Source organism: Phoca vitulina, unplaced genomic scaffold, assembly GCF_004348235.1.
Source record: "Phoca vitulina isolate PV1807 unplaced genomic scaffold, GSC_HSeal_1.0 scaffold54, whole genome shotgun sequence".
Taxonomy (NCBI): domain Eukaryota; kingdom Metazoa; phylum Chordata; class Mammalia; order Carnivora; family Phocidae; genus Phoca; species Phoca vitulina.
Genome location: NW_022589757.1, coordinates 10,840,689 through 10,852,114, shown reverse-complemented (window position 1 = coordinate 10,852,114; position 11,426 = coordinate 10,840,689). Strand labels below are relative to the sequence as shown.

Sequence of the window (11,426 nt, the reverse complement as noted above, 5' to 3'; positions counted from 1 at the left end):
CAGCCAATCCAAATTTACAAATTGCATTTAACTCTGAGGTCTCCTTAGTTTGCCCTATTCTGTCACAGTCTTCCAGCATCCAAGGGTCCAATTTAAGATCGGTCAGTATTTTTTTTTCTTTTTCTTTTTTTTTATTGTTATGTTAATCCCCATACATTACATCATTAGTTTTAGTTGTAGTGCTCCATGATTCATTGTTTGTGCATAACACCCAGTGCTCCATGCAGAACGTGCCCTCCTCAATACCCATCACCAGGCTAACCCATCCTCCCACGCCCCTCCCCTCTAGAACCCTCAGTTTGTTTTTCAGAGTCCATCATCTCTCATGGTTCGTCTACCCCTCCGATTTCCCCCCCTTCATTCTTCCCCTCCTGCCATTTTGTTTCAGAGGTACAGATCTGAGATTCAACAGTCTTGCACAATTCACAGTGCTTACCAGAGCACACGCCCTCCCCAGTGTCTATCACCCAGCCACCCCATCCCTCCCACCCCACCCCCCACTCCAGCAACCCTCAGTTTGTTTCCTGAGAGTAAGAATTCCTCATCTCAGTGAGGTCATATGATACATGTCTTTCTCTGATTGACTTATTTCGCTCAGCATAATACCCTCCAGTTCCATCCACGTCATTGCAAATGGCAAGATCTCATTCCTTTTGATGGCTGCATAATATTCCATTGTATATATATACCACCTCTTCTTTATCCATTCATCTGTCGATGGACATCTTGGCTCTTTCCACAGTTTGGCTATTGTGGACATTGCTGCTATAAACATCGGGGTGCACGTACCCTTTCGGATCCCTACTTTTGTATCTTTGGGGTAAATACCCAGTAGTGCAATTGCTGGATCCTATGGTAGCTCTATTTTCAACTTTTTGAGGAACCTCCATACTGTTTTCCAGAGTGGCTGCACCAGCTTGCATTCCCACCAACAGTGTAGGAGGGTTCCCCTTTCTCTGCATCCCTGCCAACAGCTGTCATTTCCTGACTTGTTAATTTTAGCCATTCTGACTGGTGTGAGGTGGTATCTCATTGAGGTTTTGATTTGGATTTCCCTGATGCCGAGCGATATTGAACACTTTTTCATGTGTCTGTTGGCCATTTGGATGTCTTCTTTGGAAAAATGTCTGTTCATGTCTTCTGCCCATTTCTTGATTGGATTCTTTGTTCTTTGGGTGTGGAGTTTGATGAGTTCTTTATAGATTTTGGATACTAGCCCTTTATCTGATATGTCATTTGCAAATATCTTCTCCCATTCTGTCGGTTGTCTTTTGGTTTTGTTGACTGTTTCCTTTGCTTTGCAAAAGCTTTTTATCTTGATGAAGTCCCAATAGTTCATTTTTTAAGATCGGTCAGTATTATCTAGTTTGCTACTGCTGAAACTGTTCTCCTGAAATAGCCTTTTAATTAGTGTCCTTACTTTCATTTGTTCCACTATAATCTATTCTCCAGAACGATCTTTTAAACTCATGAATTAGATCGTGCTGCTCTGATATATAAAAGCATTTGCTGAAGGGAATGTGTGGTCAGGGAGGGTTTTCAAAAAACAGGAATATTATGCCATATTTATATATTGTGGAGAATGGTCCAGGAGAAAGGGAAAGATCAACTTGGGAGGGTAACTGGACAAATTATAGGAGAGATGTTTTTGGGTAAGTGTGAAAGGATGGAATCCAGAACACTAGTAGGAATTGCCTTTCAGAGCACAGGTAGTCACACTTAGTAACAAGAAAGAGTATATGGACACAGCCCCAGGTGGATTGGGAAATATGGTGGTGGGAACCTGGTGACGCTTTCTGCTAATTGTCACTATTTTCTCATCTGAGAGTGAGCTGAGAAAGGAAGTGGTGGAGGATGTGGTGAGAGGTGATGATATAAAATAGTCATCTAGGAGATCAGACTGGGGAGGGAAGGAATTAGAGCAATCTATCAGGATTTGGGGGCAGTAGTGTTGTCATGAATTGGAGAGTGATCAGTTAGGGGGCTGAGTGTTTTTCCTTTGCCTAAGGTCAAGTGCTCAAGTGGAAGTTTGAAGTAGGTAGAGAGTTGGCTTTTTTTAAATTTTATTTTATTTTATTCTGTTATGTTAGTCACCATATAGTACATTATTAGTTTTTGATGTGGTGATTCACGATCCATTGTTTTCATATAACACCCAGTGCTCCATGCAATACATGCCCTCCTTAATACCCATCACTGGGCTAACCCATCCCCACACCCCCCTCCCCTCTAAAACCCTCAGTTTGTTTCTCAGAGCCCACAGTCTCTCATGGTTCATCTCCCCCTCCGATTTTGCCCCCTTCATTTTTGCCTTCCTTCTCCTAATGTCCTCCATCTTATTCCTTATGTTCCACAAATAAGTGAAACCATATGATAATTGACTATCTCTGCTTGACTTATTTCACTTAGCATAATCTCCTCCAGTCCCATCCATGTTGATGTAAAAGTTGGGTATTCATCCTTTCTGATGGCTGAGTAATATTCCATTGCATATATGGACTACATCTTCTTTATCCATTCATCTGTTGAAGGGCATCTCGACTCTTTCCACAGTTTGGCTATTGCAGACATTGCTGCTATGAACATTGGGGTGCATATGGCCCTTCTTTTCACTACATCTATGTCTTTGGGGTAAATACCCAGGAGTGCAATTGCTGGGTTATAGGGTAGCTTTATTTTTAATTTTTTGGGGAAACTCCACACTGTTTTCCAAAGTGGCTGTACCAACTTGTATTCCCACCAACAGTGTAAGAGGGTTCCCCTTTCTCCACAACCTCTCCAACATTTGTTGTTTCTTGCCCTGTCCTTTTTTGCCATTCTAACTGGTGTAAGGTGGTATCTCAATGTGGTTGATGATGAATATTTTTTCATGTGTCTGTTAGCCATTTGTATGTCTTCTTCAGAGAAGTGTCTGTTCATCTCTTCTGCCCATTTTTTGACTTGATTATTTGTTTTTTGGGTGTTGAATTTGAGAAGTTCTTTATAGATCTTGGATACCAGCCCTTTATCTGTAGTGTCATTTGCAAATATCTTCTCCCATTCTGTGGGTTGCCTCTTTGTTTTGTTGACTGTTTCCTTTGTTGTGCAGAAGCTTTTTATCTTGATGAAGTCCCAAAAGTTCATTTTTGCTTTTGTTTCACTAGCTTTTGGAGATGTATCTTGAAAGAAGTTGCTGTGGCCGATGTCAAAGAGGTTACTGCCTGTGTTCTCCTCTAGGATTTTGATGAATTCCTGTCTCACATTGAGGTCTTTCATCCACTTTGAGTTTATCTTTGTGTATGGTGTTAGAGAATGGTCGAGTTTCATTCTCCTGCATGTGGCTGTCCAATTTTCCCAGCACCATTTATTGAAGAGACTGTCTTTTTTCCATTGCATATTTTTTCCTGCTTTGCCGAAGATTATTTGACCATAGAGTTGAGGGTCCATATCTAGGCTCTCTATTTTGTTCCATTGGTCTATATGTCTGTTTTTGTGCCAGTACCATGCTGTCTTGGTGATCACTGCTTTGTAATATAGCTTGAAATCGGGCAATGTGATGCCCTCAGCTTTGTTTTTCTTTTTCAACATTTCCTTGGCGATTCAAGGTCTTTTCTGATTCCATACAAATTTTAGGATTGTTTGTTCCACCACTTTGAAATATGTCATTGGAATTTTGATCGGGATGGCACTGAAGGTATAGATTGCTCTGGGTAGCATAGACATTTTTTTTTTTTCAAAAAGGCAAAAGTGAAACATTACTTTATTCCAGGACTTCTCAAAACCTTTAATAATGCACACTAGAAATTTCTGGGGTAACGGATGTTGTTAGTAGTTCCTTCCTGAGGTTTTCTTTTCTTTTCTTTTTTACATTTTTAAAAATTTTATTATGTTATGTTAATTACCATACATTACATCATTAGTTTTTGATGTAGCGTTCCATGATTCATTGTTTGCATATAACACCCAGTGCTCCATTCAGTATGTGCCCTCTTTAATACCCATCACCAGGCTAACCCATCCCCCTACCCCCGTTCCCTCTAGAACCCTCAGTTTGTTTCTCAGAGTCCATAGTCTCTCATGGTTCATCTCCCCCTCCGATTTCCCCCACTTCATTTTAACAATGTTTATTCTTCTGATCCATGAGCATGGAATGTTTTTCCATTTCTTTTTTGTCTTCTTTAATTTCTTTCATGAATGTTCTGTAGTTCCTAGAGTATAGATCCTTTACCTCTTTGGTTAGGTTTATTCCGAGGTATCTTATGGTTTTTGGTACTATTGTAAATGGAATCATTTCTCTAATTTCTCTTTCTACAGTTGCATTGTTAGGGTATAAGAAAGCAACTGATTTCTGTGCATTGATTTTGTATCCTGCCACATTACTGAATTGCTGTATGAGTTCTAGTAATTTGGGGGTGGAGTCTTTTGGGTTTTCCACATAAAGTACTATGTCATCTGCAAAAAGAGAGAGTTTGACTTCTTCTTTGCCAATTTGAATACCTTTTATTTCTTTTTGTTGTCTGATTGCTGTTGCTAGGACTTCTGGTACTATGTTGAACAATAGTGATGAAAGTGGGCATCCCTGATGTGTTCCTGATCTTAAGGGAAAGCCTCTCAGCTTTTCCCCATTGAGGATGATATTTGCTGTGGGTTTTTCATAGATGGATTTTATGAACTTGAGGAATGTTCCCCCTATCCCTATACTCTGAAGAGTTTTAATCAGGAAAGGATGCTGTATTTTGTCAAATGCTTTTTCTGCATCAGTTGAGAGGACCATATGATTCTTCTCTCTCCTCTTATTAATGTGTTCTATCACATTGATTGATACCACCTTTGCATCCCAGGGATAAACCCCAGTTGGTTGTGGTGGATGATCCTTTTAATGTATTGTTGGATCCTATTAGCTAGGATTTTGTTGAGGATTTTGGATTCCATATTCATCAGGGTTATCAGTCTGAAATTCTCCTTTTTGATGGGGTCTTTGCCTGGTTTGGGGATTAAGGTAATGCTGGCTTCATAGAATGAGTCTGGAAGCTTTCCTTCTATTTCTATTTTTTGAAACAGCTTCAGGAGAATAGGTATTATTTCTTCTTTGAATGTTTGGTAGAATTCCCCGGGGAATCTGTCAGGCCCTGGACTCTTGTTTTTTGGGAGGTTTTTGATCACTGCCACAATCTTGTAACTGGTTATTGGCCTATTCAGTTTGTCAATTTCTTCCTGTTTGAGTCTTGGCAGTTTATAGGTTTCCAGGAAGGCATCCATTTCATCCAGATTGCTCAGTTTATCGGCATATAGTTGTTGATAATAATTTCTAATAATTGTTTCTATTTCCTTGGTGTTAGTCGTGATCTCTCTCCTTTCATTCATAATTTTATTAATTTGGGTCCTTTCTCTTTTCTTTTGGATAAGTCTGGCCAGTGGTTTAGCGATCTTTTTTTTTTTTTCTCATTAAACTTCTTTTTAATGGGTCTCAAAATTCTGTGACAGATTTTTGGTCAAGTTATTTCCATTAAAAAGTACTGATTTTTTTTTAAATTTTTTTTATTGTTATGTTAATCCCCATACATTACATCATTAGTTTTAGATATAGTGTTCCATGATTCATTGTTTGTGCATAACACCCAGTGCTCCATGCAGAACGTGCCCTCCTCAATACCCATCACCAGGCTAACCCATCCTCCCACCCTCCTCCCCTCTAGAACCCTCAGTTTGTTTTTCAGAGTCCATCGTCTCTCATGGTTCTTCTCCCCCTCCGATTCCCCCCCTTCATTCTTCCCCTTTTGCTACATTCTTCTTCTTCTTTTTTTCTTTCTTAACATATATTGCATTATTTGTTTCAGAGGTACAGATCTGAGATTCAACAGTCTTGCACAATTCACAGCGCTTACCAGAGCACATACCCTCCCCAGTGTCCATCACCCAGTCACCCCATCCTTCCCACCCCACCCCCCACTCCAGTAACCCTCAGTTTGTTTCCTGAGATTAAGAATTCCTCATATCAGTGAGGTCATATGATACATGTAAAAGTACTGATTTTTAAAACTAATAACTTAAAACTGCCACACACACACACACACAAAACAAATCGTCCACAAAACATTCTCCTTTCCTTCTGAAGGTTTTACGATGCATTGTTATCATTAACCAGTCTTTTACTATTGAACTTAAATGGCCAATTAACACAAACAGTTCTGAGACCGTTCTTCCACCACTGATTAAGACTGGGGTGGCAGGTATTGGGGATAATATTCATTTAGCCTTCTGAGCTTTCTGGGCAGACTTGGTGACCTTGCCAGCTCCAGCTGCCTTCTTGTCCACTGTTTTGATGACACCCACAGCAACCATCTGTCTCATGTCACGAACAGCAAAACTGCCCAGAGGAGGATAGTCAGAGAAGCTCTCAACACACATAGGCTTGCCAGGAACCATATCAACAATGGCAGCATCACCAGATTTCAAGAACTTGAGACCATCTTCCAGCTTTTTTCCAGAAGGACGATCTATCTTCTCCTTCAGCTCAGCAAACTTGAAGCAATGTGAGCTGTGTGACAATCCAGCACAGGTGCATATCCAGCACTGATTTGGCCTGGATGGTTCAGGATAATCACCTGAGCCATGAAACCAGCTGCTTCCATTGGTGGGTCATTTTTGCTGTCACCAGCCACACTGCCACGATGAACATCTTTGACAGATACGTTCTTGACATTGAAGCCCACATTGTCCCCAGGAAGAGCCTCACTCAAAGCTTCATGGTGCATTTCAACAGACTTTACTTCAGTTGTAACATTGACTGGAGCAAAGGTGACCACCATGCCAGGTTTAAGAACACCAGTCTCCACTCGGCCCACAGGGACAGTACTAATACCACGAATTTTGTAGACGTCCTGGAGAGGCAGACGCAAGGGCTTGTCAGTTGGACAAGTTGGTGGCAGAATGCAGTCCAGAGCTTCAAGCAATGTGGTTCCACTGGCATTCCCATCTTTACAGGTGACTTTCCATCCCTTGAACCAAGGCATGTTAGCACTTGGCTCCAGCATGTTGTCACCATTCCAACCAGAAATTGGCACAAATGCTACTGTGTCAGGGTTGTAGCCAATTTTCTTAATGTAGGTGCTGACTTCCTTAACGATTTCTGCGTATCTCTTCTGGCTGTAGGGTGGCTCAGTGGAATCCATCTTGTTAACACCAACAATTAGTTGTTTTACACCCAGTGTGTAAGCAGAAGGACATGCTCACGGGTCTGCCCATTCTTGAAGATACCAGCTTCAAATTCACCAACACCAGCAGCAACAATCAGGACAGCACAGTCAGCCTGAGATGTGCCTGTAATCATGTTTTTGATAAAGTCTCTGTGTCCTGGGGCATCAATGATGGTCACATAATACTTGCTGGTCTCGAATTTCCACAGGGAGATATCAATGGTGATACCACGTTCATGTTCAGCTTTCAGTTTATCCAAGACCTGGGCATACTTGAAGGAGCCCTTTCCCATCTCAGCAGCTTCCTTCTCAAATTTTTCAATAGTTCTTTTGTCGATCCCACCACATTTGTAGATCAGATGATCAGTAGTGGTAGACTTGCCCGTATCTACATGTCCAATGATGACAATGTTGATGTGAGTTTTTTCCTTTCCCATTTTGGTTTAGGTTGAGGGAAGGTTTTCACGACACCTGCATTCTGACGGCAAACCCATTGAGAAAAAGACGTGGTTTATCAATCTTATTAATTCTTTCAAAGAACCAGCTTCTAGTTTCGTTGATCTGATCTACTGTGTTTCTGGTTTCTAATTCATTGGTCTCTGCTCCGATCTTAATTATTTCTCTTCTAATGTGTGGCTTAGGCATCGTTTGTTGCTTTTTCTCTAGTTCTTTAAGGTGTAGAGTTGGTGAATTCAAGATTTTTCTATTTTTTTGAGTGAGGCTTGGATGGCTATGTATTTCCCCCTTAGGACTGCCTTTGCAGTATCCCATAGGTTTTGGACCGATGTGTCTTCATTCTCACTGGTTTCCATGAATTGTTTAAGTTCTTCTTTGATTTCCTGGTTGACCCAAACATTCTTGAGCAGAGTGGTCTTTAGCTTCCAAGTGTTTGAATTTCTGCCAAATTTTTTCTTGTGATTGAGTTCCAGTTTTAGAGCATTATGGTCTGAGAACATGCAGGGAATAATCTCAGTCTTTTGGTATCGGTTGAGACCTGATTTGTGACCCAGTATGTGGTCTATTCTGGAGAAAGTTCCATGTGCTCTTGAGAAGAATGAGTATTCTGTTGTTTTAGGGTGGAATGTTCTGTATATATCTATGAGGTCGATCTGGTCCAGTGTGTCATTCAAAGCTCTTGTTTCCTTGTTGATTTTCTGCTTAGATGATCTGTCTATTGCTGAGAGTAGAGTATTGAGGTCTCCTACAATTCGTATTGTTATCAATATGACTCTTTATTTTGGTTAACAGTTGGCTTATGTAGATGGCTGCTCCCATGTTGGGGGGGTAGATATTTACAATTGTTAGACCTTCTTGTTAGATAGACCCTTTAAGAATGATATAGTGTCCTTCTGTGTCTCTAACTACAGTCTTTAGTTTAAAATCTAATTTGTCTGATATAAGAATTGCTACCCCAGCTTTCTTTTGAGGTCCGCTGGCATGGAAGATGGATCTCCATCCCTTCACTTTCAGTCTGGATGTATCTTTAGGTTCAAAATGAGTCTCTTGTAGACAGCATATGGATGGGTCTTGTCTTTTTATCCAATCTGCAACCCTGTGTTATTTTATGGGAACACTTAGGCCGTTCACGTTGAGAGTGATTATTGAAAGATATGAATTTATTGTCATCATGTTGCCTGTGAAGACCTTGTTTTTATAGATTGTATCTGTAAATTTCTATTCTATATAACTCTTGGGGTCTTTCTCCTTTTATAGAACCCCCCTTAATATTTCTTCAGGGCCGGCTTAGTGGTCACATATTCTTTCAGTTTCTGCCAGTTTTGGAAGCTCTGCATCTCTCCATCCATTCTAAATGACAGCCTTGCTGGATAAAGTATTCTTGGCTGCATGTTCTTCTTGCTTAGTACCCTGAATATGTCTTGCCAGGCCTTTCTGGCTTGCCAGGTCTCTGTGGATAGGTCTGATGTTATTCTGATGTTCCTCCCTCTGTACGTAAGGAATCTCTTCCCCCTAACTGCCCTTAAGATGGTTTCCTTGGTTCTAAGATTTGCGAATTTTACTATTACATGCCGGGGTGTTGGCCTATTTTCCTTGATCTTGGGAGGGGTCCTCTCTGCCTCTAAGACATGAATATTTGTTTCATTCCCCAGATTAGGGAAGTTCTCAGCTACGATTTGCTCAAATACATCTTCTAGTCCTCTCTCTCTCTCCACCCCCTACAGGATTCCAATAATTCTGACATTGGAACGCTTCATGGTGTCACTTATTTCTCTGATTTCTATTTTCATGGATTCTGAGTTGTTTTTCCCTGGCCTCCTCTTTTCCCTTTTTATCTATTAAATGGTCTTCTGGGTCACTAATTCATTCTTCTGCCTCACTTACTCTAGCTGTTAGATTATCTAGATTAGATTGGATCTCATTGTAGCATTTTTAAGTTCTGTCATTCAGCTTTCATTTCTGTCCTTAGAGACTCTGTGTTGCCATGAATTGATTTCTCCATTCTAGCTATTGTCTTCAATGTGCTAAAGCACATTCAAGTGTGATATTATTGAATCACGAAGTCTAAGAGGGGTAATGAGGGAAATGAGAAGCTAAGGGGAGGCGGGAAGTGAAAGATAGTTGAGTGTTTGGATTGGAAGGCCCAGCGGTTAGAAGAGAACGTTGCATGAGAAGGACTTAGCTGGAAGACGATGGCGCGGTTAGTGGAGAATGGGATGTTTGTAAATCAGACTGTGGAGAGCTGCTCTTGCTGAGAACGACAAGGCCAAGACCTGCACTGGCTAATACAACAGCCACTAGCCATATATAGCTATTTAAGTTGAGATTTAAATTAATTAACATTAAAAAAATTAAAATATATTTCTTTATTGACACTAGCCACATTTCAAGGGCTTAGTAGCCAAACGAGGAGGGTGGCTATCACATCGGAGAGTAAAGATGAAACATTTCTGTGATGGTGGGAAATTCTTTTGGACATCACTGGTCTAGAGGGTGAACATAGTGATGAGTGGTTGAGACAGGTGGAGGGTAAGATCATTAGAGGTAACGGGTTTAGGGAACTGAGAGGGCATGATGGGGAAGGATTGTATACTTGATTGTGAAATCACTGAGAATTATGAGAAAAGTAATGGTGAAGAGAGAGACGTTGAGTCGGAGATCCATTCACTCCTCCATGCAGCTCTGAGCCTGGGAATGCTGGCTCCTCTCCTGCTCCAGGTGTGGGTCTTTTGATCAAAAGGGAAACTCATTCCCTGAGGAAATGATTGTGTCTGATGCAATTCTGGCCATGAGGACTTGAGAAACGAGGAGAGATTCATTGGAGACTTTTGTACATTTTTGGTCTTGCCAATGATCTCTTGGATATAACATCAAAGGCACAGACAACAAATACAAAAATAGACAAGTGGGATTTCATCAAACTAAAAACCACGAAGTGGAATTCAAGCCTGGCAGGCTGACTCTGTGGCCTGTGCTTTCACACACAGTTCCAGTGGATCCCTGCTCTGCAAGAGAGACACACTGATAGGATTGATGACTGTTAGAGGGGGGGGGGGGGGGGGGAACCAAGGTGACTTCTTTCGTGTTTCAGTGGAAAACTATGGATGAATGGAATTGTTTTTCCCTGAGAGAGGTGCTAAAAGAGAATTCTCAAAGGAGGCAAAATCATGACTCTCATACAAATATAAAAGGAATACAGTTGAAAGACTTTATTTAACTTGTTATTAAAGAGGGAGGGGATTGGTAAGATGTGACCATCAGTTTGAAGGTGACACACATTTATAGATTCAGGGATATTGAAATGAATATCACAAAGTAGAGGCAAAACTAGTCTTTCCCACAGTGGGGAGGGGAGGCCAATTATACCTTTAGTAGATGTAATTTACATGTCTATAGACAAGATAATTTTGCATTGCTATTATCGTCTATAATTTACAGAGTTTTAAAATAGGGGCTTTTTTTATAGTGGAAAAAGAGGCAGGATCTCACTAGAGGTTGTTGGCATGAAGGAGGTGGAAGTGGGCTAGCTAGAAGCAAGGCATCATATATGACTGGTTTTGAGGAGTATATCTGACTTTCTTTTGTTGGTCCTGAGTTGGAAGCAGGGACAAAAGTGAGAAGCTGGCACTCACTGATCAAGTCCTGACTGTTTTGGACTGGTGTGGAGGTTGTGGGTCAGAGTTCTACTGTTGTAGGTGGTCTGGCCATCGTCCATTTGTACATTCAATCCCTCAGATCAATGTATTCAGTGCAATAGAGGAGACTAGGTTCAGGTTCCAGCTTGTGTTCTTGTGG

At 41.0% G+C, this 11,426-nt stretch overlaps 1 pseudogene; it reads right to left on the bottom strand.

Moving 5' to 3' along the window:
• Positions 1–6,179: 6,179 nt before the first annotated feature.
• Positions 6,180–7,612, bottom strand: LOC116622762 (annotated as a pseudogene).
• Between the last annotated feature and the right edge of the window lie 3,814 nt (positions 7,613–11,426).